At 39.7% G+C, this 25,595-nt stretch overlaps 1 long non-coding RNA gene across 4 annotated transcripts; it reads left to right on the top strand.

Annotated features, from left to right (window-relative positions):
* Nucleotides 1-1,143: 1,143 nt before the first annotated feature.
* On the top strand, nt 1,144-25,595 carry LOC131277229 (uncharacterized). 4 transcript variants are annotated; one of them, XR_009184418.1, is made up of 4 exons: nt 1,372-1,556; nt 4,659-4,724; nt 16,426-16,561; nt 22,920-25,595. It is a non-coding gene; the product is annotated as an uncharacterized lncRNA (long non-coding RNA). The 4 variants fall into 4 exon arrangements; XR_009184416.1 differs by lacking the exons at nt 1,372-1,556; nt 4,659-4,724 and adding an exon at nt 1,144-1,314; XR_009184417.2 differs by lacking the exon at nt 4,659-4,724 and having other exon boundaries at nt 1,348-1,481.

Below are 25,595 nucleotides of genomic sequence, written 5' to 3'. Positions count from 1 at the left end.
AAAAGACAATTAAAAATAAATTTTAAAAAGACAAAAATTTTTTAAAGAAAGATCCTATTTACAACGGAATGGATTAGATTTAAGAACATGTGTTTCTGGGGGTACATACAACTTCAAGCCACCACATATACACATACATACACGTGAATACATGCATACACGTTTGTGTATGTGCATAATACATATGACATACACATACACATGTATGCATGCTTGCCTATGATAAAGTGAGACAGTCAGAGATGAACAAAGATACAGTATCAATACTACATATAGGAGTGTATGTAGACAATACTACCAACAGGAAAATTGGTAGTATATTTACATATATAAGAGATATGTTCATAAATACATTTATATTCCTATTTATATATATTAACATTGCCTCTAAGTATAAATACACCTAAGTAGATCTTTCTAAATATATACACAATATTGATATATGAGGTCTTTAGACATTTATAGCTATGTGTGTAATATAAATCCATTTCTTATAAATAAGATATGAATATACACATATCAAAATATATAAATAACAAATATTATCACATATTTATATTTAGATATATGGGCATCTATCCAAATCTTAAGATGAACACTTTGATTGGTTATAACAGTACTTGGTTGTATAACAGTGAAATATAGTAGCTGATTCACCCTATGTACAAATATTATCTGATGGAGATACATTCACTTCTACATGTCTCTAGACTTGGATAGACATGATGCTTTAAGGGGTGTACCTAGAAATGGAGCACAAGTAAAAGTGTAAAGGAAAAAAATACACAAAAAAAGTAAAATTTAGGAAGCAAGGAGAAAAGGTGTGTTTATTATCATTACAGGTCTCAAATTTAAAAAAAGAACTTTTTAAAAATTTATATATATGGACAAAAGGTAATAAAAAAGCATAATGAATGGCACTTAACCATCACAAGTTTTAGTAATTTTCATGAATGCTATTTTAAAATCCTATATAAATTATATATATAATACTTTATATGTATGTAATTAATTAACTCTATGTATTTTTATGTCTTAATTGTATAAGCAGGAAGAAAAACCTTCTCCAAACATACACCCTGAGACAAACAGTTCCAAAACCCCTAAAAACTGGTCCCCACCTGTTCAGGCCCCACCAATCACAGGACACATGTACAAGTCTCCCAGAAAGAGGCAGGTTCATCCGCTGTAAGGACGGAACATCTCCTTTAAAACTCCAGCTTGCTTAGAAAGCAGCACTGGGGAAGATCGCAAAATCGCCTAAGGCCTCAGAAAGGGCAAAATCCGGGCAGCTTTGAAGGCACCAAGTTGGCGGTGAGCAAACTGTGATTTAAGAACTGCTAATGAGGATGCGCATTAGCGATAACGCGCATCCGCGATAACTAGGCGAGGATTGAGAGAAGAGGGTAGATTAAAGAGCCGAAGGGGTTCTTTGTTACAACTCAACTAAGCACTGGCATTTATCAGGAACGGAGACTTCGGTTAGTGATGGGGGAGGGGGTTTAGTAAAGCCAGGTTATGGAGATCTACGGGGTCAGTATCGGAGAGTCCGTGTGGTGAGTGATGGGGAGTTCTGTGGGGTGTGTGATGGGATCTGGGTGTGTGTGATGGGGGCCTGTGGGGTGAGTGATGGGGGCTCTGGAGTGAGTGATTGGGAATCTCTCTGCAGCATGAAGGGACTCCAGAGTTAAAGAGGGGGCGGGCTTTCTGGGTTACGTGATGGTGGCTTTTGCAGGGTAAGTGTTGGACAGGGGTGAGATGATTGATGAGGGTTTTATGGGATAAGTAGTGGTGGAATACGTGTGGGATGGTTGTTGCGGAATTTGTGAGGTTAGTGTTGGAGGTCTCTGGGATCAGTGATTGGGTATCATGTCAGGTCACCGTTGACAAAGTTATTTTCTTTTTTCTTATTTTTTTCTTTATTTTTGTTATTATTTTCTTAACTTCTTTTGCCATATTATATTATAAGTACTCCCTGTTGAGACTACTGTTGTAAGGTCCCTTGTCAACAAGTCGTACAAGTATTATTCTAAATTTTATTTTATCGTTTGACATTTATTTTTCACATTTTTTCATCATTATAGCAGCTGGAGTTTACTTTGCATTTTATTATGTGCAGAGTCACCTATCTTTTCAAAATAGTTGTAAGGGTTTTTGTTTTCCTTTCAATATTTACTCCTCCAATTTCTATTTCTGATTTAACCAGCATTAGTTAATTACTCTAAGACTATCTCAAGTTCTGAAAGAGACTAATCTCATCTTTTTCTTGACATTATAGAATAGTTTCTGTGGGTCCATTTTGCTTGATTTTTGTATATGTTGTGAGGTAGGAGTCCACCTTTATTCTTTTTTTTTTTTTTTTTTTTTGTATTGTCAACTGATTTTTTTTTAATTTTTTTATTTTTTATTGACTTTGTAATAATATTACATTAAAAATATATATGTGAGGGCCCATTCAACCCCACCCCCCCACCCCCCCTCTCCCCCCCCCCAACAACACTCGTTCCCATCATCATGACACATCCATTGGATTTGGTAAGTACATCTTTGGGCACCTCTGCACCTCATATACATTGGTTCACATCATGGCCCATACTCTCCTCTATTCCATCATGTAGGCCCTGTGAGGATTTACAATGTCCGGTGATTACCTCTGAAGCACCATCCAGGGCAGCTCCATGTCCCGAAGACGCCTCCACCTCTCATCTCTTCCTGCCTTTCCCCATACCCTTTGTCCATTATGTCCACTTTTCCCAATCCAATGCCACCTCTTCTATGTGGACACTGGATTGGTTGTGTCCATTGCACCTTTATGTCAAGAGGAGGCTCAGATTCCACCTGGATGCTGGATGCAATCCTCCCATTTTCAGTTGTAATCACTCTAGGCTCCATGGTGTGGTGGTTGTCCTTCTTCACCTCCATCTTAGCTGAGTGTGGTAAGTCCAATAAATCAGATTGTAGGTGCTGGAGTCTGTTGAGGCTCAGGATCTGGCTATCACATTGTCAGTCCAGAGATTCAAATCCCCTAAATATATCTTAAACCCCAACATTAACTGCACCTCCAGCACATTAGCATGAAAGTCTTATGAAGGGAGATCCCATCTGAGTCCAGATTCATCACACACCTTTATTCTTTTGTACATGGTCATCCAGTGCTCCTCTAACACTCCAGACTTCCAGGTACATTTCCTGAGAGCAAGGACACTCACTATACCACCATAAGTACGGCTATCAAGTTCAAGAATTTTAACATTGATAGAAAGCATACAGTCCATATTCCAATTTTGTCATTTATTCCAATAATGTCCTTTTATATTTCTGGGTTGGAAGATTTTTTTTATTTTTTGTATCATATACAAAATCTAAATTTTCCCCCTTTAACTTCATTCAGATATATAATTCAATGGTATATATTAATATTACATTCACAATGTTGTGCTATTATCACCATCATCCATTACCAAAACATCTCCTCACTCCCAGCAGAAATTCTGTACCAATTAAGCTTTAACATTCTCTATCCCCTCCCCAGCCCCTGGTAACCTATTCTAGTTTCTGAATCTGTAAATTTACTTATTGTGACTATTTCATATCAATGAGATCGTACAATATGTATCCTTTTGTGTCTGGCTTAATTCATGCCACATGGTGTCTTCAAGGTTCACCTATGTTGTCTCATGCATCAGAACTTTGTTCTTTTTCATGGTTGCATAATATTCCATGGTATGTATATACCACATTTTGCTTATCCATTTCTCTGCTGATGGACACAAGGGTTGCATCCATCTTTGAACAATTTTGAATAATGCCACTGTGAACATCAGTGTGCAAATATCTATTCATGTCCCTGTTTTCAATTCTTTTGAGTATATACCTAGAAATGGGATTGCCTGGTCAAATGGTAATTCTATACTTAACTTTCTGAGGAACTGCCAGATTGTTTTTCACAGCAGCTGCACCATTTTACATTCCCACCAATGAAGAATGAGTGTTTCTATTTCTCCACATCTCTCCAACACTCGATTTTGTGTGTGTGTGTGTTTTTAATAGTAGCCATTTCAGTGGATGTGAACTGGTACAGTATCTCATTGTGCTTTTGTGTGTGTGTGTGTTCTTTTTTTTTTAGATTTTTTTTTTTAATGTAACATTAAAAAAAATATAAGGTTCCCATATACTCCTCCACCCCCCTCACCCTACTCCTCCCATAACAACAACCTCCTCCATCATCATGGGACATTCATTGCACGTGGTGAATACATCTCTGAGCACCGCTGCATCACATGGCCAATGGTTCACACTATAGTTTCCACTCTCCCCCAGTCCATCCAGTGGGCCATGGGAGGACATACAATGTCCAGCAACTGTCCCTGCAGTACCACCCAGGACAACTCCAAGTCCTGAAAATGCCCCCACATCACATCTCTTCTTCCCACTCCCCACCCTCAGCAGCTGCCATGGTCACTTTCTCCATCTCAATGCTACATTTACTTCCATTACTAATCACAATAGTTTCAGAATAGAATATCAGTAAGTCCACTCTAATCCATACTCTATTCCTCCATTCTGTGGACCCTGGGATGGTTATGTCCACTCCACCTCTATATCAAGAGGGTGCTTAGATTCCACTTGGATGATGGATGCAATTCTCCTGCTTGCAGTTGTAGGCACTCTTGGCTCCCTGGTGTGGTGGTTGACCTTCTTCACATCCCTGTTAGCTGGCTGGGGTAAGTCCAACTCATTGTGCTTTCGATTTGTATTTTCCCTAATGGCTGATGATGTGAAGTATCTTTTCATGTGTTTATTGGCATTTGTCCATCTTCTTTGAAGAAATGTTTACCATGTCTTTTGCTCATTTATTTGATTGGGTTCTTTGCCCTGTTTTTGTTGAGCTATAGTATTTCTTTATACATTCTGGACATTAAACCCTTGTCAGATATTTGGTTATTTTCTTCCATTGTGTAGGCTTTCATTTTACTTTCATGATAAAGTCCTTTAATGAATGAAAGCTTTTAATTTTGATGAGGTCTCATTTATCTATTTTTCCTTTTGTTACTTGTGCTTTTGGTGTAAAGTCTGAGAAACCATTGCCTACCACAAGGCTCTGAAGACAATTCCCTATGTTTTCTTCTAGGTGAATTGTTGCCCTCGTTTTGTATTTAAGTCTTTGAACTATTTTGAGTTAATTTTTGTACAGGGTGTGAGATAGGGATTCCTTTTCACTCTTTTGCATGTGGACACCCAGTTTTCCCAGCACCATTTGTTGAAGAGACTCTTCTTTCCCAATGGAGTAGATGCGGCACCCTTATCAAAAACCAAGGGAGCAGATGTGACTCAAGTGGTTTCATGCCCGCCTCCCACATGGGAGGTACCAGGTTTGATACCCAGTGCCTCCTGAAAAAACAAAAACAGAAAGCAGGCAAAACAAACAAACAAAAAACAAACTCAGGGAAGCCAATGTGGCTCAGGGTTGAGTGCTGGCTTCCCACATACAAGGTCCTAGGTTCAATCCCCAACCCCAGTACCTCAAAAAAAAAAAAAAAAAGGACCACAGGTTTTTTTAAAAAATTGTGGAGTAGATATAGCTCAGTGGCTGAGTGCCTGCTTCCCATATATGAGGTCCCAGGTTTAATCCCTGGTACCATCTAAAAAAATTTTTTTAATAAAATAAAATCAGTAGGCCATAGGAGTGAAGGTCTGTTTCTGAACTCTTAATTCGATTGGTCTATATGTCTGTTTTTGTACCAGTACAATGCTGTTTTGGTTACTGTAGCTTTGTAATAAGTTCCCCCCACCCCTGAGATGGCTCCCTCCTCTCTTTGCTCATTGTTTTTTGTTCATCGTCTGCTCGTTGTTTTTTGCTCATTGTCTGTTTGTTTGTTTTTCTTTAGGAAGCACTAGCAACTGAACCCAGGACCTCCCATGTGGGAGACAGGCACTCAATTGCTTGAGTCACATCCTCTCCCTGCTCTTTTTTTTTTTTTTTTTTGCTAATTGTCTGTTCACTCTTTGCTCGTTGTCTTGCTCATTGTTGTTTTTTTTAGCTTGTTGTCTGCTTGTTGTTTTTACTCACTGTCTGCTCATTCTTTCTTATTATTTTATTTATTTTATTTACTTCTCTCCCCTTCCCCGCCCCCCCCACCACCACCTGCTCTCTGTGTCAACTCACTGTGTGTTTTTCTGTGCCCGCTTGCACCCTTGGTGGCACCAGGAAACTGCATCTCTTTTTTGTTGTGTACATAACCACTAATCTAATTTCATCTTCGTACATTGATTTATATTTACATTTTATATAAATGAAATCATACAATATGCAGTACTTTGGGTCTGGTTTCTTTCACTTAGCATAATGTTTTTTTGTCTGATATTAACATTTTGTAGTATTAACATACATTTTTTCAGCTTCAAAGCAAAACAGTTTGATACCTGCTATTTTAACCATATTCATATTTCACCTGCGGTTTTACTATGTTATACAGTTCCATGTTACATTTTTTAGCTTTCCTTTTATTAATATATGTGACCTTAGACTTTTGTCTTTAAACCACTTTCAAACCCACATAATAGTACTCCTGGTTAAGATTATGTTGGGCTTTTACCTTTTCTATTCACTTCCAAAGATTAACATACATCCTATTTACCAATTCTGCACAAGTTAATTTTTCCATTCTCTAACCTCATTCTATTTTATGGTGATCCATATTCAAGTTATTAGCTCCATGAGATTACACAATATATTTAGTTCATAGTAGCACAATCACACAGTATTTGTTCTTTTGTGTCTGGCTTGCTTCACTCAACATAATGTCCTCCAGGTTCATCCATATCGTCATATGCTTTATGACTTCGTTTCTTCTTACAGTTATATAATATTCCATCATGTGAATACATCAGTTTCTTTATCCATTTATCAGTTGATGGACACCTGGGTTGTTTCCAAATTTTGGCAAGCATGAATAATGTCACTATGAACATAGGTATGCAGATATCTGTTCATGACACTGCTCTCAGTTCTTCTGGGAATATATGCAAGAGTGTTATTGCAGGGTCACATGGCAAATCTATATTCAGTTTCTTTAGGAACTGCCAAATACTTCTCCACAGTGGCTGTACCACTCTACATTCCCACCAACAATGAATAAGTGTTCCTCTCTCTCCACATCCTCTCCAACACTTGTAGTTCTCTGTCTTTTTCACAGTGACCATTCTGATAGGTGTGAAATGATATCTCACTGTAGTTTTGATTTGCATTTCCCTAATTGCTAGTGATGTTGAACATTTTTTCATGTTTTTTTTTTTCCATTTGTATTTCTTATTTGGATAAATGTCTATTCAAGTCTTTTGTCCATTTTTTAACTGGGTCATTTGTCTTTTTATTGTTGAGTTGTAACAACCCCTTATATCTTATGGATATTAAACCCTTATCAGACATGTAATTTCCAAATATTTTCTCCCACCAAGTAGGCTGCCTTTTCATCCTTTTGACAAAGTCCTGTGAGGTACAAAAGTGTTTAATATTTAGGAGGTCCGATTTCTCTATTTTTTCTTTTAATTTGTTTACTGATTATGTCGGGCTAGGGAAGGAATGTCAAGGGGTGTGCCGTTTTTCTTTTTGGAGTAATGAAGTAATTCTAAAATTTTTTGTGATGATGAATGCACAACATTGTGATTATATTAAAAGCCATGATTGTACACTTTAGATAGATTGTATGGTATGTGAATAAAGCTCAATAAAACTGCTAAATAAATATTGTGCAAGAATAGCCAGAAATAGCAGCTATGTGCAGCAGGGGAAACAAGAGATTGAGAGGGGAGGAATTTTCTTGTTTATTATTACTGTTGAAATAATGCAAATGCTCTAATAATGATTGAAGTGATGAATGCACAACTATGTGATTATACCAAACACCATTGACTGTACATTGTATGCTTTATTAATATGCATCCATTTTTTTAAAAAGCGCACCAGACCACGTTAAACAGGTGAGGACGGCTTCAGTCAGGAGCTGCTCTAGCAGGGGAGAAGAGAGTAGAGCTCAACCCCATCGAGAAACAAAGGACAGCAAGCTTTTTCAGGGCTGGGCATGGGCTAGAAGATGGTGGGGGGAGGGGACTGGATCACTGGGGTGGGTGAAGGATTTACTGAGGTTGCAATTAGGACCACCTGGCTTGGAATGTTTTCCTTTGTGGGAATTAGGCCACCGGAAGCCTGTAAAGGCTGAAAAAGAGAAGGGGGATAAGGAACTGCCCAGTTAGGAGTCTCTCAGGCGCCTGGGTCCCAAAAGGGCTGGAATGAGATGGAGAGGGAAGGGAGAGGCCGGGGCATGAGTTTGATATTTAGAATAAAGCCTGAAGTTGTCTCTCCCCCCGTTCCCCACCCCCCTCCCCGTTGCAGTCCAAGTTGTTTTTCTCTGTAGTCCCACAGCTCCAAGATTAGTTTCAGGGTAGTTATGGTGGGGGAGGGAGTGGGGAGGGATGTCTAAGGAGTAGGGAAGGCAGCTTGGTCAAAAGAGAAAGAAAAAAGAGCAGGTGTAGCTTAGTTGGTTGAGCACCTGCTTCCCATTATGTGGTCCCAGGTTCAATCCCCAGCACTTCCTAAAAAATGTTCCCCCCCATAAAAACACACACCACAAAACAGTCCTTTCTATTCACCAGTAAATATCAGAACTGGTGTGTTTTTTGCTTGTCTTACAGATGTAATATCACATCGTATACTTTTTTTTAGCAAATTTTTTGGCTTTTTTTTTTTTTAAGATAAATAGTTCACACAAAAGTTACATTAAAAAAACATGAGTTTCCCATATATCCCATATACCACCCCCACTCCTCTCACATCAGCATCCGCTTTCATGAGTAACGCACATTCATTGCATTTGGTGAAAGTATGGTCCACACCACGTGGACCATAGTTTGCATTGTAGTTCACACTCTCCCCCAGTCCATCCTTTTTCTGCTGGTTATTTTTCTCACTCACATGCTGAAATTTTCAAGTCAACTAGGAAAGCTCTAACACCTCCCTTTTAAAGTTTGCACAACATTCCATGGTGTGAATCTTCTAAAATATATTCATTCTGCAATAGACATCCTTGTGTATATCCCATGGATTGTTGGGTTGATAAATGTGTCTTTAAATTTTTATAGTTTTGCCTTTGTAAACTGGTGTTAAAATTCCTATCTTCACCAGCAAGTGTCCCAGTCTCCTTCCGCTATCAGAGAACATTACCATTCTTCATAATTTTTGCTGAGGTGATATGTTATTGTTAGATTATTTTACCCTCATTTTCATAAAGTGTGTGGCATAACAAGTGGGCCTCAGTTTCCTCACCTGTAAAGGGAAAATGAAAGCAACGACTTGATATAGTTCTTGTAGAGACTAAAAAAATTGTTACATGTTAAGTGCTGAGAAGGGACTGTTTTTCTGGGTATACTCTGGTATGAGTTGACTATCATTTGCTTTTTAGTCTTTCCTAATGGGATTTGTGTCTCTCTGCACTCCATTTGTAGGCTTCTTACAGGCATTAACCGTTTACCGGGTATGTCTTTCAGACACTTTTTCAATTCCTTTCCCTGTTGACTTTTTTCATTGTATTTTTTTTTTTTTTTTTTGCCTTACCAAATGCTGGTGTTTTTCTATAGTCAAATATGTATACCTGTAAACTAGCTTCTTGGTGTCCCATAATATAAAGGCTCTAAAAATGTGATCTGGTATATAGATTTTATTATAATAAATTAATAAAATCTCTTACCCTGGGCCAACAATCCTAATACCAGTGTGCCCTCAATTGGGGGGCTGAAAAACTTCTGGCCCGGGCACTGGGGATGTTAAGGTTGAAGCTGGGGACTTTCAGCTAACCTCACAATCCCCATAACTCTGCTAGCCACCGTTCAGCATCCTTCCTCCCTAAATGTTAACTGTAACGGTGTCGCCCACACTATGTCCTCTCCCAAGGGGGTGTAACCTCCAGAGAAGCGATTCCTTGTTCATCATGCCCACCCCCAAACTGCGCCTACCCCACCCTACCTCCACCCCTGCCAGATACACTGGGCCAGAATCTGACCCCACCCAGCCTGGGTGCTATCCCCAGCTTCCATGACACCCATTCTCCGTCAAGCGTTCCATCTTCGAGCATCATCTCTAGTTCATTGTGACCCACTGAACATTCCGTAGGGGAGGTGCCAGGCCTGCGTTGCTAGGGCTCTCGCTGTAGCTAGGAGACTGGCTTGTTGCTAGGAGTTTCGCTAGCCTGGGGATTGAAGCTGCTTGATTCCAGGCAAGACCTTAAATCCTGGCCTAAATGTAACACGAGCCCCCCAAACTGATCTGGAAGCCCAAGCACGCACCATGCCACTGACTAAGGGCTCACCCTCCATGGGGAATTCTCTTCCCTGCTCCACTCTCACACCCACCCTTGCCACTGGGGCCTGAGTGATAAAAATTCTTCTCGGAGTGGCCTATCCGAGCCTCTGTGTGGCCACCGGGCTTCATTCTGAGGCCAACAACAGGAAAGATTATTCCCTCCTGCTGGCACCTGGCCCACTGTTCGGTACCTCCATCTTGAAGCTTCCAAGGGCTCCAAGCCCACATCTCCTGCCCTTGCATCTGTGGGTCGAGCTCAGGTTAGTGCAGGAGATGTGGGCAAGGATCTGCTCCAGCCTGCCCAGGCGAGTGGTGCTTACTGAGGGAAGAGACCTGGTACATACACAGACCCAGAGTTGGGGGTCTGGGAGGCAGCTGGGGGCCAGCTGGAGTGGGGGGAATTGGGGAAAGGAAGGAAAAACAATACAAAGAACTAGATGTCAGGACACGAATAGGCTTAGACCCTCTCTCTCCCTCAGACTACCCCCTCTTTCCCTTCAAACACTAGCCTCCCTTCCTCTGCCCTATCACAGCAGCCAGGTGTGGCTCTGTGCTCCAGTGAGACCATACAGGTCCATGACCTCATTTATCTTGTACATCCACACAACAGTGCCAACATTTTCTGGCTCTTAGTCATTCTCTGGGTGCTAGGGGACCCCAGTTTTAGCTCTCATTCATGAACACATACCTATCATGGCCCATCCAGGAAAGAACGAGTAGGCCTGCGTGCTTGACATTTGTCATCACCACCCCAGCATCTTGAGGCAGGAACTGGAGTCTTGGGAGGTGATGATCATGATCTTGGGGTCCCTGATACCTGCCCACTGATACCTATCATCCATGGGACTATTGACATACACTGGGAGCACAGTGGAGGAGGACTTGATATGGTCTTTAGCGGCAAGAAGTTAACTCAGGGTAGTGACCATCCTGAACCTCTCTAGATTCTGCTAATGCCCAGAGAAGACAAACTCCATTCCCTCCACAAATACTACTTGTAGTCTTTGTGTTCACCTTTCTTGAATGAATGAAAGAATGAATGAATATAATGTTTCGGTGTCGATTGTGTCCTAGGTACTGGTGATACACTAGTGAAAAAGAACAGACAGAGGCGGTGGACTTGGCCCAGTGGTTAGGGCATCCGTCTACCACATGGGAGGTCCGCGGTTCAAACCCTGGACCTCCTTGACCCGTGTGGAGCTGGCCCATGCGCACAAGGAGTGCCGTGCCAGGAATGGAGCCACACACACGGAGAGGTGACACAGCAAGATGACACAACAAAAAGAGACACAGATTCCCGTGCCGCTGACAACAACAGAAGTGGACAAAGAACACGCAGCAAATAGGCAAATAGAACACAGAGCACAGACACTGGGGCGGGGGGTTGGGAGGAAGGGGAGAGACAGAAATAAATAAATCTTAAAAAAAAAAAAAAAGAAAGTAGTGGAGGCCTTGGTATTATTGGGGCAAGTATTCCTGGGCAGGCTGCACTTTCTTTTGCGCTGGGCGGCTCTCCTTAGGGGGCACTCCTTGCGCATGGGGCTCCCCTACACGAGGGACACCCCTGCGTGGCAGGGCACTCCTTGCGCGCATCAGCACTGCGCGTGGGCCAGCTCCACACGGGTCAAGGAGGCCCGGGGTTTGAACCGCGGACCTCCCATGTGGTAGACGGACGCCCTAACCACTGGGCCAAGTCTGCTTCCCAATATAGAAACTTGATTTTCCTTGCTGAATTTTGTCAGGGATGATTTGAATTATTGAAAATTATAAATTTAAATCTTAGAGATTATAGTAATATTTTTCAGAAATAATGAAGTCTAAATAAGGCATATTTTTCCTCACCATATAAACAACTCACCATCTTTCTTCTTTTCTCTTTTATTTATTTATTTTTTTTAAGGATTTATTTTTATTTATTTAATTCCCCTCCCCTCCCCCAGTTGTCTGTTTTCTGTGTCTTTTTTGCTGCGTCTTGTTTCGTCTTGTTTCTTTGTCCGCTTCTGTTGTCGTCAGCGGCACGGGAAGTGTGGGCGGTGCCATTCCTCGGCAGGCTGCTCTTTCTTTCGCGCTGGGCGGCTCTCCTTATGGGGCGCACTCCTTGCGCGTGGGGCTCCCCTACGCGGGGGACACCCCTGCGTGAGGCAGCACTCCTTGTGCGCATCAGCACTGCGCATGGGCCAGCTCCACACGGGTCAAGGAGGCCCGGGGTTTGAACCGGTAGACGGAAGCCCTATCCACTGGGCCAAAGTCCATTTCCCTTCTTTTCTCTTTTACCTTTCTCTCCTTCTGTCTTTCATCCTATTTACTCCTATGTATATTATTCTCCTTTTGCTTTCTAATGTAGCCATATAAGAAAATTTCCCTGACTGAAAATATTACCCTCAATACAAAGTATCTTTAAAATTCCAGTTTAATTTAAAACCTGAGGACAAGACTCTGAATTTACCTTGCATGGAAGAAATATAGAATGAATAAACATGTAACCACATGTTATAAGAAATTTAGATTTTTGAATAGTAATACTGATTTTTTTTTAATTTTTTAATTTTTGTCTTTTTTTAAAAGATACATAGATCACAAAACATGTTACATTAAAAAATATAAGAGATTCCTATATACCCCACTCCCCACCCCCACACTCCTCCCACATCAATGTCTTTCATCATTGCAGTACATTCATTGCATTTGGTGAATACATCTTGGAGCACTGCTGCACCACATGGATTATAGTTTACATTGTAGTTTACACTGTCCCCCAGTCCATCCAGTGGGTTTTGGCAGGATATATAATATCCAGCATCTGTCTCTGCAGTATCATTCAGGACAAGTGCAAGTCCCAAAAATGCCCCCATATCACACCTCTTCTTCCCTCTCCCTGCCCTCAGCAGCTCCTGTGGCCACTGTCTCCATATCAATGATACAATTTCTTCCATTGCTATAGTCACGATAGTTCTATATTAGAATACCATTTATACCATGTGAGGATTTTTTTTAAAGGTTTATTTATTTCTCTCCCCTTCCCCCACCCCACCCCACCCCACCCCACCCCGGTTGTCTCTTCTCTGTGTCTATTTGCTGTGTCTTCTTCTTTGTCCGCTTCTGTTGTCAGCGGCACGGGAATCTGTGTTTCTTTTTGTTGCGTCATCTTGTTGTGTCAGCTCTCCGTGTGTGCGGCACCATTCCTGGACAGGCTGCACTTTCTTTCCTGCTGGGCGGCTCTCCTTACAGGGTGCACTCCTTGTGCGTGGGGCTCCCTTATGCGGGGACACCCCTGTGTGGCACGGCACACCTTGTGCACATCAGCACTGCGCACGGGCCAGCTCCACACGGGTCAAGGAGGCCCGGGGTTTGAACTGTGGACCTCCCATGTGGTAGACGGACGCCCTATCCACTGGGCCAAGTCCGCCACCCCATATAAGCGTTTAAATAAAAGTGCCTGTGAATACACCACAGCTATACCAAGGATAAATGTGAGATTGCAAAATACCTTTACATTTATATTTATATGTATGTAATTATTCTATACGGTGGAGCCCTTCTTTAATCTTTAGATTCTGATTTTACCTACCTGCTTCTATTTATTATTTTTTCATTAGGGGGACTTCCAGCAGAGTTGTAGTAATGGCACATGAATAATGAGAAAATATTTATTTTCATGTTAGAATGTTCATGCTCTAATATTTTAACAACATATTTTCTATGTTGAATCATATTAACCGAGATTTAATAAGACAACCTTACAGCCAATGAAACCACTTAAAATTCACTCTTCACTAGTTATTTGCTCCTAGGCCACCATTTCCTATTAAATGTTAATAAGATTTTAAGATACAAGGCCTGAATCTTCATGTATAAGTTAGAGGGGAATGGTGCCTTGGCAAACTTGCACTTCACACAGTCCACAGAGGCAAGGTTTGATCACAGTCACCTGAATCTTACGGGAACATCCCATTATCCTTCCCTGGAACATGACAACATGCACAGTTTTGTGAGGAACTGTCACAAGGTCCTTCCTCACGGGCCTCCCTGTCTTGTGGAAGGCTTCCACCGTGTGGTTTCTCATCTGCCTCCCTAGTTCACGTGAGTCATGGGGCTTCCTGCCTTGACACCCCTCTTACAGTGTCAAGCCTATCAAACTGCCTGGCTATATTTTCGATGCAGGTCCTCACTCAATGACAGAATGACCCACCAGGCAAGTTTTCTGTCATCAGGCCCCTCTGGTTCTGTATTATCATGTGAAACTAAGCATGTGGGGAGCTGCCACTTGGTTTTGCTGTCTCTGTACGTAAGAAGCCTTGTTGGGTTTGTTGTCTTCTTACCAGCTAAATCGATGGAAGTGTGGCAAGTCAACATGATAGCCACCACTGCACTGTTGTTTTGGGACCATGTGACCACTTAACAAATTGGCACCCAATGTGGAGACCAGTAAAGTCACAGTGCCTTTTTGGAGAAAAAACAGAAAGGGCCATGTAGGCCAGGTGAGGGGGTATAAGAAGACTCCCTGGGATCTGGTAGAACATGTTCTCAAACAGTTATTTGTACACCAATGTTCACAGGAGTGGGATTCACAATAGCCATAAGGTGGAAGAAACCAAAGTGTCCACCAGCAAATGAATGAATAAACAAACCGGGGTATATCCATACAATGGGATATTATTCAGCCATAAAAATGAATGAAGTCCTGATACATGCCTGATGCATGACATTACATGGATGAACCTTGAAGACATCATGTTGAGTGAAATAAGTCAGACACAAAGGGACAAATATTGTATGATTCCACTTATATGAAATTTCTAGAATATGCAAACTTATAGAAACAGAAAATAGAGTACAGATTACTGGGGGTGGGGAGCAGGGGGAATGGGGAATTAATGTATAATGGGTGTAGGGTTTCTGTTTGGGGTGATGGGAAATTTCCAGTAATGGATGGTGGTGAGGGTAGCAAAATATTATTACAAAAATGATTAATCCCCCTTGATTGTATGTGTGGGTATGGTTAAAAAAAGAAAGAGCAACTAAAGAGACAATGACAATTAAATGTAATATATGATTCTGGACTAGATGTAATAATAGAGGTGAAAAGGCCCAAAGAGGCATTATTTTTAAAGATTTATTTTTTATTTATTCTCTCCCCTTCTCCCCCCTCCTTGCCTGCTCTCTGTGTCCATTCGCTGTATGTTCTGTGTCTGCTTGCATTATTGTCAGCGGCACCAGGAACCTATGTCTCTTTTTTTGTGTGTCATCTTGCTGCGCCAGCCCTCCGTGTATGCAGTGCCACTCCTGGGCATGCTGCGCTTTTTTCTTGTGGGGTGGCTCTCCTTACAGGGCACACTGCTTGTGCGTGGGGCTCTCCTACATGAGGGACACCCCTGTGTGGCACAGCACTCCTTGTGTGCATCAGCAGTGTGCATGAGCCTGCTCACCACATGGGTCAGGAGGCCCTGGGTTTGAACCCTGGACCTCCTATACGGTAGGTGGATGCTCTATCAGATGAGCCAAATCTGCTTCCCCCAAAGAGACATTTTGGAGACATATGAAAAACTGGACTATAGATTGCCAATTTTACGTAAATGTTAAATTTCTTAAACTTGATAATTGCACTTGAGGTCGTTACATAAGTGAATATCCTTGTTCTTAGGAAACGTGCATAGTGTTGGAAACAAAGACATAGTGATCTCATATGGAAAGACATGCTGTTTCCCTAGTAATGCTTGCAATGTAAGAAGTTCGGCAGTTGGGAGTGTTGGGAAAGAACACTCAAGCAGGACGAAGCTGTCATGGGCTACAAGAATGATGAACATATGTACTTGGTAGTTATATAGAACATCTAGACTTTGTACTCTGAGATAAGACCTTTTAGTTTCTTAGGATGGATGGGTAACTTGAGACAATAGTCTATTGAATTCTGTAGGTTATAGGTAATATTAATGTTTAACTAAATTTGCTGCTTGTTTGCACGAATGCTGAGATATATATAGAAGCCCCTCTGAAGCAATAAATTTGTCTGATGAGTCTTTACTCACAGATCCCCTGATCCTTTCTCTGTTTTCATTCCCGATACCCTTCAGGCCCTAGTCTCCAACATCTGGCATCCAACATGGGGCCCAATGAAATGTCTTCCACAACAGTATTGAGGAACCAGCGAAAAGGTTTCCTGAGAGGGTCGCGAATGTCATCCAAAGAAGTTTGACTCGAGTCTTTTTGGTAAGTAACATTTCCGTGGATCATCAGGGTTATGGGTAATCAACCGGGACATTTGGAAGAATATTCCCAGGTTTTAAAAACCTTCTTAAAGACTATTGGGGTGCCTGTGAAAACTGCAGAATTTCTAGAGCTTTTTGTGCTTGTTCAGAAACATTGCTACTAGTTCCAGCCACAGGGCCATAATATTTTAGATTTAAAACAGTGGAAACTTGTGACGAAAGCTTTATGTAGAGCATATGAAAACAGAGAATCTATTCCATTGTTAGTATGGGCTTTGTGTCATCAGATAGTAGCAGCTCTAAATCCTTTACAGTCTGAGAAAGATGAGGAAGATGAAATTACTATATTTTCTAAACCTATAAATAAATCTGAGCAGAAAGGAAGTGAACCTAAACAGGAGCAGAAGCCTAAGGATGATGAAGAAGCTTCTGGCTTTTTACCTCATCCTGATACCAATCCCTTTCTTGACAAAAAATCAATGAGGTACCCTAATGAGTTGCCCTATATGTATCCAGTGCAACCCAGTGTGTCCACTGAATTATTGTCTATCCCTGAGCCTAAATTAGAAGTGTGTTCAGATGCCACCGATGCTTTGCTTTATGTTAATAAGATTGTTGTTCCCAACCCAGCCCCTCAAATGCCTTTGATGCACTGTTTATCACAGGGATCTAGACAGGGGACCCCGAACCTATGCAATTATTATCTGCTTTCCCGGTAACATTACATGCAATACCACCAGATATAAATAATCCACAAGGGGGTGTTGAGTTTCATCATGAACCAATACCTTTTAAACTATCCAAAGATTTAAAACAGGCAAAAGTGCTAAATAAGGCCCTTGTTAGTGAAATCAGTCTTGTAAGAAAGCTCTCTGTTAAAGTGTTAACTAAGATAAGGAAATTATTCCAGCGGCAACTCTGTAAACCCGCTGCTGTCTACATGATAATGTAGCTGTGGGCTAGTGGGGGTTAATAGAATTAAACCACTGGAAAAGGAGGAAAACATTGCAACATTAGTGTTCTGTTTTGTTTCCATGCTAATTCTGATTGGGCCTAATTAACCAAAATAATAAAATTAGTACAAAATTTTTATCAAGGTGTTAAAGGGAATTTTCAGTTTTGAATCAATAGCTTACTCTTAAACTTCAAGTATCAATGTAGTCTTAAAGAGTAATAATCCAAAAAAAGTGTATTAACTGTCTGAAAGTGCTAAATAAAAGCTTAACTGCATTTCTGCGGCTCAAGTTATCTTAACTAATTGCTGATAACTAATAAAAGTGTTTTCAAGCACAAGCTTGCATGTTACAGGCTACATGGTTTCCAGAAGAAATCTTAAAAACAATAAAATCTAAGCTGTGAAATGATGGAGAATTTAAAAACAGCTATACCAAAAAAGTAAGAAAGTAAGAATTATGAGTCAAATTGTAAACTTTATGTTTCTAGTGGTGTATTGTACGTGTTTTGTGTTTGTCTGTTTGTTCAGTGTCAGTGTATATTTTGATACCTTCGGATGGTAATATAAATTAATAAATAAAAATTTCTAAAAGAGCTCTATTCAAATGGCCAAAAATTAAATAAGCACTTATATTAATGCATAAGTTTAAATGTTAATGAGATCTCTACAATGATAAAAATTGTAAGTCTTAATGAAATTACTATCTCTTCATAAAAAATGGTTCTTGCCTAAATTAAATGAATAATTTTTCTTCATAAAATAAAATAAAAGATGTAAAACATGAATAAATATTTTAAAAGGTCAAAGTTTATAGAAGTGCTAACTAAAATTTGAAAGGTTTGTTCAAAAAAGTATATTTTGTCCTAAAATAAGACAGCTGGTTTTCATAAAATCAGAAAGAACATATGCAGGACAGGACTTGAATGTATGTGGTAAGATTAAAGGGTATTGTGGTAACTTTGGGTAAAGGAATATGTTATAATTATAGTCTATAAGGTTATAAATAATAACAAGTTTATGGAAGCATTGTTTCAATTGTTTAAATGGCTAATTCCAAGAAGTCATTGTTAAACAAAAACTGAATTGATAATAACAACAAAAGGTAATTTTATAACAGAAAATCATGTTGGCAGCCAGCCTCCCCTGCCAACTTGTTTCTAAAAACTGTTTTTAGTATTGCATGATAATAGGTATTTGAGAGAAAGAAAAGTTATATTTGCATATATCCAAATTGAATCATTATTTTGACAAGTTTGTTTATGGTTAGTTAAAGTTAAGTAAGATTTGATGGGTCTGGCTATAAAGTTTAAAAAGTTTTAGTATCAGTTAGTATACTAATACAAAGTTAAATTTTGTTATTTCTTAATGTTTCTCAAGTCAATATGTTGTAGAAGTCGGAGAGAGGTTCAATTATTTGCGTATAGAAAGGCCAGGACTCAGGAATGATTTTGAGGGGGAAAAAATGATTATTGGCAGCAGGCCAGACTCGGGAGCTTTCTGTTTCAAATCCAAGCCCCAAACAAGATTTTTGAGTTCCTTTTATACAGAGAAGAAAGGCCAAATGGTTCTTTTGTTTCAGTGCTCAATAGGCTTGAATTAGCATATATCTTCCACATTCTAGGTAGCTTTTAGCATGGACTTCATACATTCTAGATAAGCTTTTAGCACATTTGGTCTGCATTTTTATAGAGTTTGCATTGCTAAATTGTTTCTCCAGGACTGGAGTTGTCATAGTTACCAAGGGCAGGGCTGCAGTGCTCACTGTCCCAAACGCATCACACAGAAAACATACCACTCAGGCTATCTACGAATATATGAACAGCGCCCCCCTCCCATAGCCTACATCAATTAGTCTGTTTTAGTAAAAGTTTATAAAGAGTTTTTCTCCTGAATAATCAGTATACAAAGAAAGTATGTTTTATCAAAATAGCTTCTTATAGTTTAATCTTATCATTTCCTTGGTTTTCTAAGAAGCAAGTCTTATCATTTTCAAAGGAACATAATGTTCAAACATGCTTTCTCAAGGTCAGATCCTGAAAAGTATCTTTTTATTTCAAACTGTTGCAAAAGATTTTTTCTTTTACCTTGCAAAAAGGAAAGTAATAAAATAGCTGGGTTCCTTTAATATATTATAAGTCAAATGGAAAGTGTCTAAAAGTATTGTAAAATTAAATGGAATTCTTTAACCCTCTGTTAATTAAAGTTGTACGAGTAAAAATTTCATTTGATGCTGAAAGAGTGTATAAAATTCCTGAAAACTTACCATTGTTTCATTATAATATTAAACAAAAGTATTTACTGAATTATGGCAAAGCAATTTATTATGGCAGGCTGCTCTTTCTAATTTTATTGGGATACTTGATAAACATTTACCATCAAATAAATTTCTAACAACTTTTTCAAAACACAGCCTTTGTCATCAATGTAATAGTATAGGACCAACCAAAGCAGAAGTGTCAGCTGTTATTCAATTACTTTCTGATGTACATGAACCCATTAATATATTAGCTGATTCTGCCTATGTTTGCTATGCTGTTAACCATATTGAAACTGCTTATCTTTCTGAAAGTATGGAGATTGATTTACTTTTGGCAGATTAGCATACATCCATGTAACTGTAGATGCATGTAGTGGATTTACTTAGGCTTCTGCTATGACAAGAGAAATTGCAAAACATGTTATTCATCATTGTCTTGCGACTATGGCTATTATGGGTGTGCCTAATAAGATTAAAACTGACAATGACCCTGCATATACTAGTAAACCATTTTCTAATTTCTGTAAAGCATGGAATATCCAACATAGTACTGGAATCCCCTATAATCTCCAAGGACAAGCTATCGTAGAAAGAACAATTGGTATTTTAAAAATCTATTTATATAAATTTTTAAATAAAAAAGGGGAAAATGAAGGGACATCCTCCATAGACAAAACAGAGATGGGTTTAGTTAATGATTTTCAGCCAGCAGTTATATGAAGCAAAGCCCTTTGCATTCTGAACATTCCTAACATTCAGGCTAACACTCGTACATCATCAGTTGGATGGTTTTGGGAGGGAAAATCAGGACATTGTAAAAACCTTTCAGCAACTATATATTATAAAAAGCTTTTAGATAATACATGGTACCCTCCTGTGGTAAAAGTGTGTGGGGGGCCAGGATATGCTCTTGTCATTACAGAAGATGGGGAACAAATTTGGCTGCCAGCTCGAGGGACTAAACTGCAGATAGAGGAGAAGAAAGAGAATTTTGATGATGATTTATCCTCTCCTGATCGTATTAATGGTAACTCTGGGTCATGCAGGTGAAAATCATACTTATTGGGCATACATTCCTAATCCACCTCTAATAAGTGCTCTAACATGGAGGGATCCATCATTTCCTATATTTTTTTTATTGACTTTGTAATAATATTACATTAAAAATATATATGTGAGGTCCCATTCAACCCCACCCCCCCACCCCACCTCTCCCCCCCCCCCCAGCAACACTCCCTCCCATCATCATGACACATCCATTGGATTTGGTAAGTACATCTTTGGGCACCTCTGCACCTCATAGTCAATGGTCCACATCATGGCCCATACTCTCCCCCATTCCATCCAGTGGGCCCTGTGAGGATATACAATGTCCGGTGATTGCCTCTGAAGCACCATCCAGGGCAGCTCCATGTCCCAAAGACGCCTCCACCTCTCATCTCTTCCTGCCTTTCCCCATACCCATCAGCCACCATGTCCACTTTTCCCAATCCAATGCCACCTCTTCTATGTGGACATTGGATTGGTTGTGTCCATTGCACCTCGATGTCAAGAGGAGGCTCAGATTCCACATGGATGCTGGATGCAATCCTCCCACTTTTAGTTGTAATCACTCTAGGCTCCATGGTGTGGTGGTTGTCCTTCTTCAACTCCATCTTAGCTGAGTGTGGTGAGCCCAATAAGTCAGATTGTAGGTGCTGGAGTCTGTTTAGGCTCAGGACCTGGCTATCACATTGTCAGTCCAGAGATTCAAATCCCCTAAATATATCTTAAACCCCAACATTAACTGCACCTCCAGCACATTAGCATGAAAGTCTTATGAAGGGAGATCCCATCTGAGTCCAGATTCATCACACATAAACACCATTTCCAAAGAGGGGCCATCTGACCTGGTAGTTAACCCCATCGGCCATGACCATAACTCCCGTGGGTCTCTTTAGCCCTCAAAGGAACCAATATCTGGGGGTTGTATCTGCTTTATCTGTCTCTCTGACTCTGCTCAGTTGTGCATAAGGGCAATCCTTCTGCCAGCCTCCAGACTCTTTTTTAGAAACTCGTAGCCATATAAACTCATTTCTCCTTTCCATTTCCCCCTTACTTTAGGTCAAACAGCATTTTAAAGTCATGTTATTTTATGTAGACAGGGATATTCTGCTGATCCGCATTGAACCTTCCGTATAAGGTCATTTTCCAGTTGCATCATCAGTTGGTAGTTGATAGTGGTCCCTCGGTGCCAGGGAGGCTCATCCCCGGGTGTCATGTCCCACGCTGGGGGGAAGGCATTGCATTTACATGCTGAGTTTGGCTTCGAGACTGGCCACATTTGAGTAACATGAAGGCTGACAGGAGGAAATTCCCAGGCACAATGTTGCTCTAGTTTCCTATATTTTTTAATAAAACTTATGTTTCCTAGGCCTATAGATGATAGATTACCCTTAAAACCTGATGAAGAAGGGAAGAAAATATATAATCTTACCCTTCCTTTTGATCATAGACCATTATGTATAGGAATAAGTCCTCCCTATATGCAAACACAAAATTGAAATATGAAAGTTAATGGTACCAAATTATTAATAATGGTATTTCTGTCATAAAATTCTTTTCTGACCAAGATGGAAAATTATAATTGTCCACCCCTAGAACCTGGAGAGAAAGAAAGATGGCAAGAATGCCATATAGGAAGAGGATCTGTCATTTTTAATGATTCCTATGGAATAGTTTGGGAAAGTGCTCCTATGGGGACTCCCAGTAATAACAACGGCAGATTTGCTTGGTATGGACTTAACAATAAAAGTCAGGTAATCAGTAATATGCAACATCCTTTTTCATGGTCATCAGAGGAACAAACTCTATTTACTAATAAATCTGTTAATTGGAAATACAAAAGAAAATGGATAACAGTCCCTTGGGTTAATGACACTTACAGTCATAACCTACAAAAGAATTTATGGAAAATATTTCTTGGAATTGCCCCTGCATATGAATGGTTAGGAAATAAAAATAATACAGGACAGTACTTGACCCTTAATCAAATGTATCATTTTAAAGCCTGTGTTAGAGATACATTTGTTTTCATAACTGGTAAGATAACTATTAAGAATGACTCACTGTTTTATGAAAATGGTGCCTTGTATACTTGTCTTTCAGAAAGTGTGTTGCAGGATGGAGAAACAATAAAGAAGAAGAGGCATTTGGATACCTGTAAGAATGATGTAGATTTGGCAGTCCTCCCCTGAAAGCCAGTTGCTGCTTCACATGGCACAAGAATTTCTGAAGCGAACAGAACGCTTTACATGAAACTGTGCAAACACAGCAATCTGTACATGATTGGCATAAAAACACTAGTGATTTGTGGCATAGTCAAGAACACATTGATGAACAGTTAAATAATCGAGTAAATGATTTAGAATCATCTGTTTTGCATATTGGAGATCAAGTGTGTAATTTAAATTTGTTAAGAGGATTGAAATGTGATTGGTATGAAAGCAACTTTTGTATTACTCCTCTTGCTTATAATACTTCTGATATAGAATGGCAAAAAATTAAAAATCATTCGTTAGGCCATAAAAGTAATATTTCTCTAGAAATAATCAAATTACAAAGGAAAATATTAGAAATGTCTCATAATCAAATTCATGTAGCAAATGATATGGATATTTTTTCAAATATGTTTTCACATATTACAAAATTTAATCCAGTCAGTTGGTGGAAATCACAGCATTTCCTGTCAGTTTTAGGAATAGGGCTAATCATATTTGTTCTGTTGCTCATGATTTTTGCCTGCGCCAGACAGTGCTTCAAGAGAAAATTGCAAAGTGTAACAGCCAGGGGACAAGCTAATAATTTAGTACTAGTGAAAGCACTTCAATAACTTCCCCTAGTCGAAGAGCTTGGCTGGTAGTAAATTACGGTAAGACTCTCGAGAGGAAGGCAACCTAAGACAGGCACAGTCACCTCAACTAAAACAAAAAGGGGGAAATGTTGGAAACAAAGACATAATGATCTCATATGGAAAGACATGCTGTTTCCCTAGTAATGCTTGCAATGTAAGAAGTTCGGCAGTTGGGAGTGTTGGGAAAGAACACTCAAGCAGGATGAAGCTGTCATGGGCTACAAGAATGATGACCATATGTACTTGGTAGTTGTACTCCGAGATAAGACCTTTTAGTTTCTTAGGATGGATGGGTAACTTGAGACAATAATTGATTGAATTCTGTAGGTTATACGTAATATTAATGTTTAACTACATTTGCTGCTTGTTTGCACGAATGCTGGGATATATATAGAAGCCCCTCTGAAGCAATAAATTTGTCTAATGAGTCTTTACTCACAGATCCCCTGATCCTTTCTCTCTTTGTTTTCATTCCCGATACCCTTCAGGCCCTAGTCTCTGACACATAGAAGTAGTATGTGTTCATGGAGCATGAGGTATACAACCTATTCTCAAATATTCAGAAAACAGTATAGTGTAGCTATTTGATGTTGTTCATGAATTCCAAAAATATATATTAGATTATGTTTGTGAACTGGTCTGTTCCCCTGGGCATATTAGATTGTATTGGATTAAGAGGTTTCACTTCTACTTGATTGAGTTCTGATTATGGCTTTGATTGGGCCACGTCAGTGAGATGTTGAGTCCCTGCCCCCTTGGTAGGCAGGGACTCACAAAGAAAACTAAATGGCAGAAGATTTAGTTGGAGTTTTGGATACTGGAACCCCGGGAAGTAAACACACAGAGAAGTAGATATGGAAGAAAGAGAGAAGGCACCATAAGACATGACAGAGGCCCTGGGAAACAAGCTGTTCACCTGATAGTTTATGGCTGGCCTTTTGGAGAGAGCAGAGCAGTTGAGCCTGGAAAGAATCGAGCCCTGGGGAGAGAGACACAACCTGAAGCAGCTGGAACCATGGAGCCTTTGAAGGAAGAGGGAGGCAGAAACTTCAAAGGGACCAGCAGCTATCTTGCTCCAACACGTGGCAACAGACTTTGGTGAGGGAAGTAGCTTACACTTTATGGCCTTGTGACTGTATGCTTCTACCCTTTATAAAAGCCAACAGATTTCTGGTACTTTGCATCAGCACCCCTTTGGCTGACTAATACAGGTAGTAGGTAGGTAGGTAGGTAGGTAGGTTAGTGATTGATTGATAGATAGATAGATAGATAGATAGATAGATAGATAGATAGATAGATAGATAGCAAATATGGCAAAATGTTAAAACTGGTAGATCTGGTTTGGGGTGGTAGGTTGGAATTCCCTGTATGAGGGTTGGTAATATTTTTTGCATCTGTCTTCTAAGTTTGAAATAATTTCAAAATAAAAAGTTTAAAGAAAAATGTTTTAGTAATAGAAGGTGATATGATGGTAGCACAACCATCACATGGTAAAAGTGTCAATACCACTGAATTGTACAGTTAAAAATGGTTTAAAAGAATATTTTTATGTTATATATGTGTTACCAAAAAATTTTTCATATTCTATGATTCCATTTATGTAACATACTTGCAATAACATTATTGAGATGGAGAATGACTTCATGATTGCCAACTTGCGGGGGAGATGAAAGATGAGCATGAAGTCTCCTTGTGCTGATGGAATAGTTCTATATCTTGATTATGGTGGCAGTTACACAAAGCTACACATGTGGTAAAATTGCATAGCACTACACACACACAAATGAGTGCATGTAAAACTGGTAAAACCTGAGTAAATTCTGTGGATTGTCCTGTCAATTTTCTCATTTTGTTATTGTTATTGTGCTATATTTATGTGTGATGTTACTATTGGAGAAAACTGAGTAAAGGGTACATGGGACTTCTCTTTA

The sequence above is a fragment of the Dasypus novemcinctus genome, chromosome X, assembly GCF_030445035.2.
Source record: "Dasypus novemcinctus isolate mDasNov1 chromosome X, mDasNov1.1.hap2, whole genome shotgun sequence".
Taxonomy (NCBI): Eukaryota; Metazoa; Chordata; class Mammalia; order Cingulata; family Dasypodidae; genus Dasypus; species Dasypus novemcinctus.
Note: the sequence above shows the minus strand (reverse complement) of the source record. Positions and strands in the feature narration are given on the sequence as shown.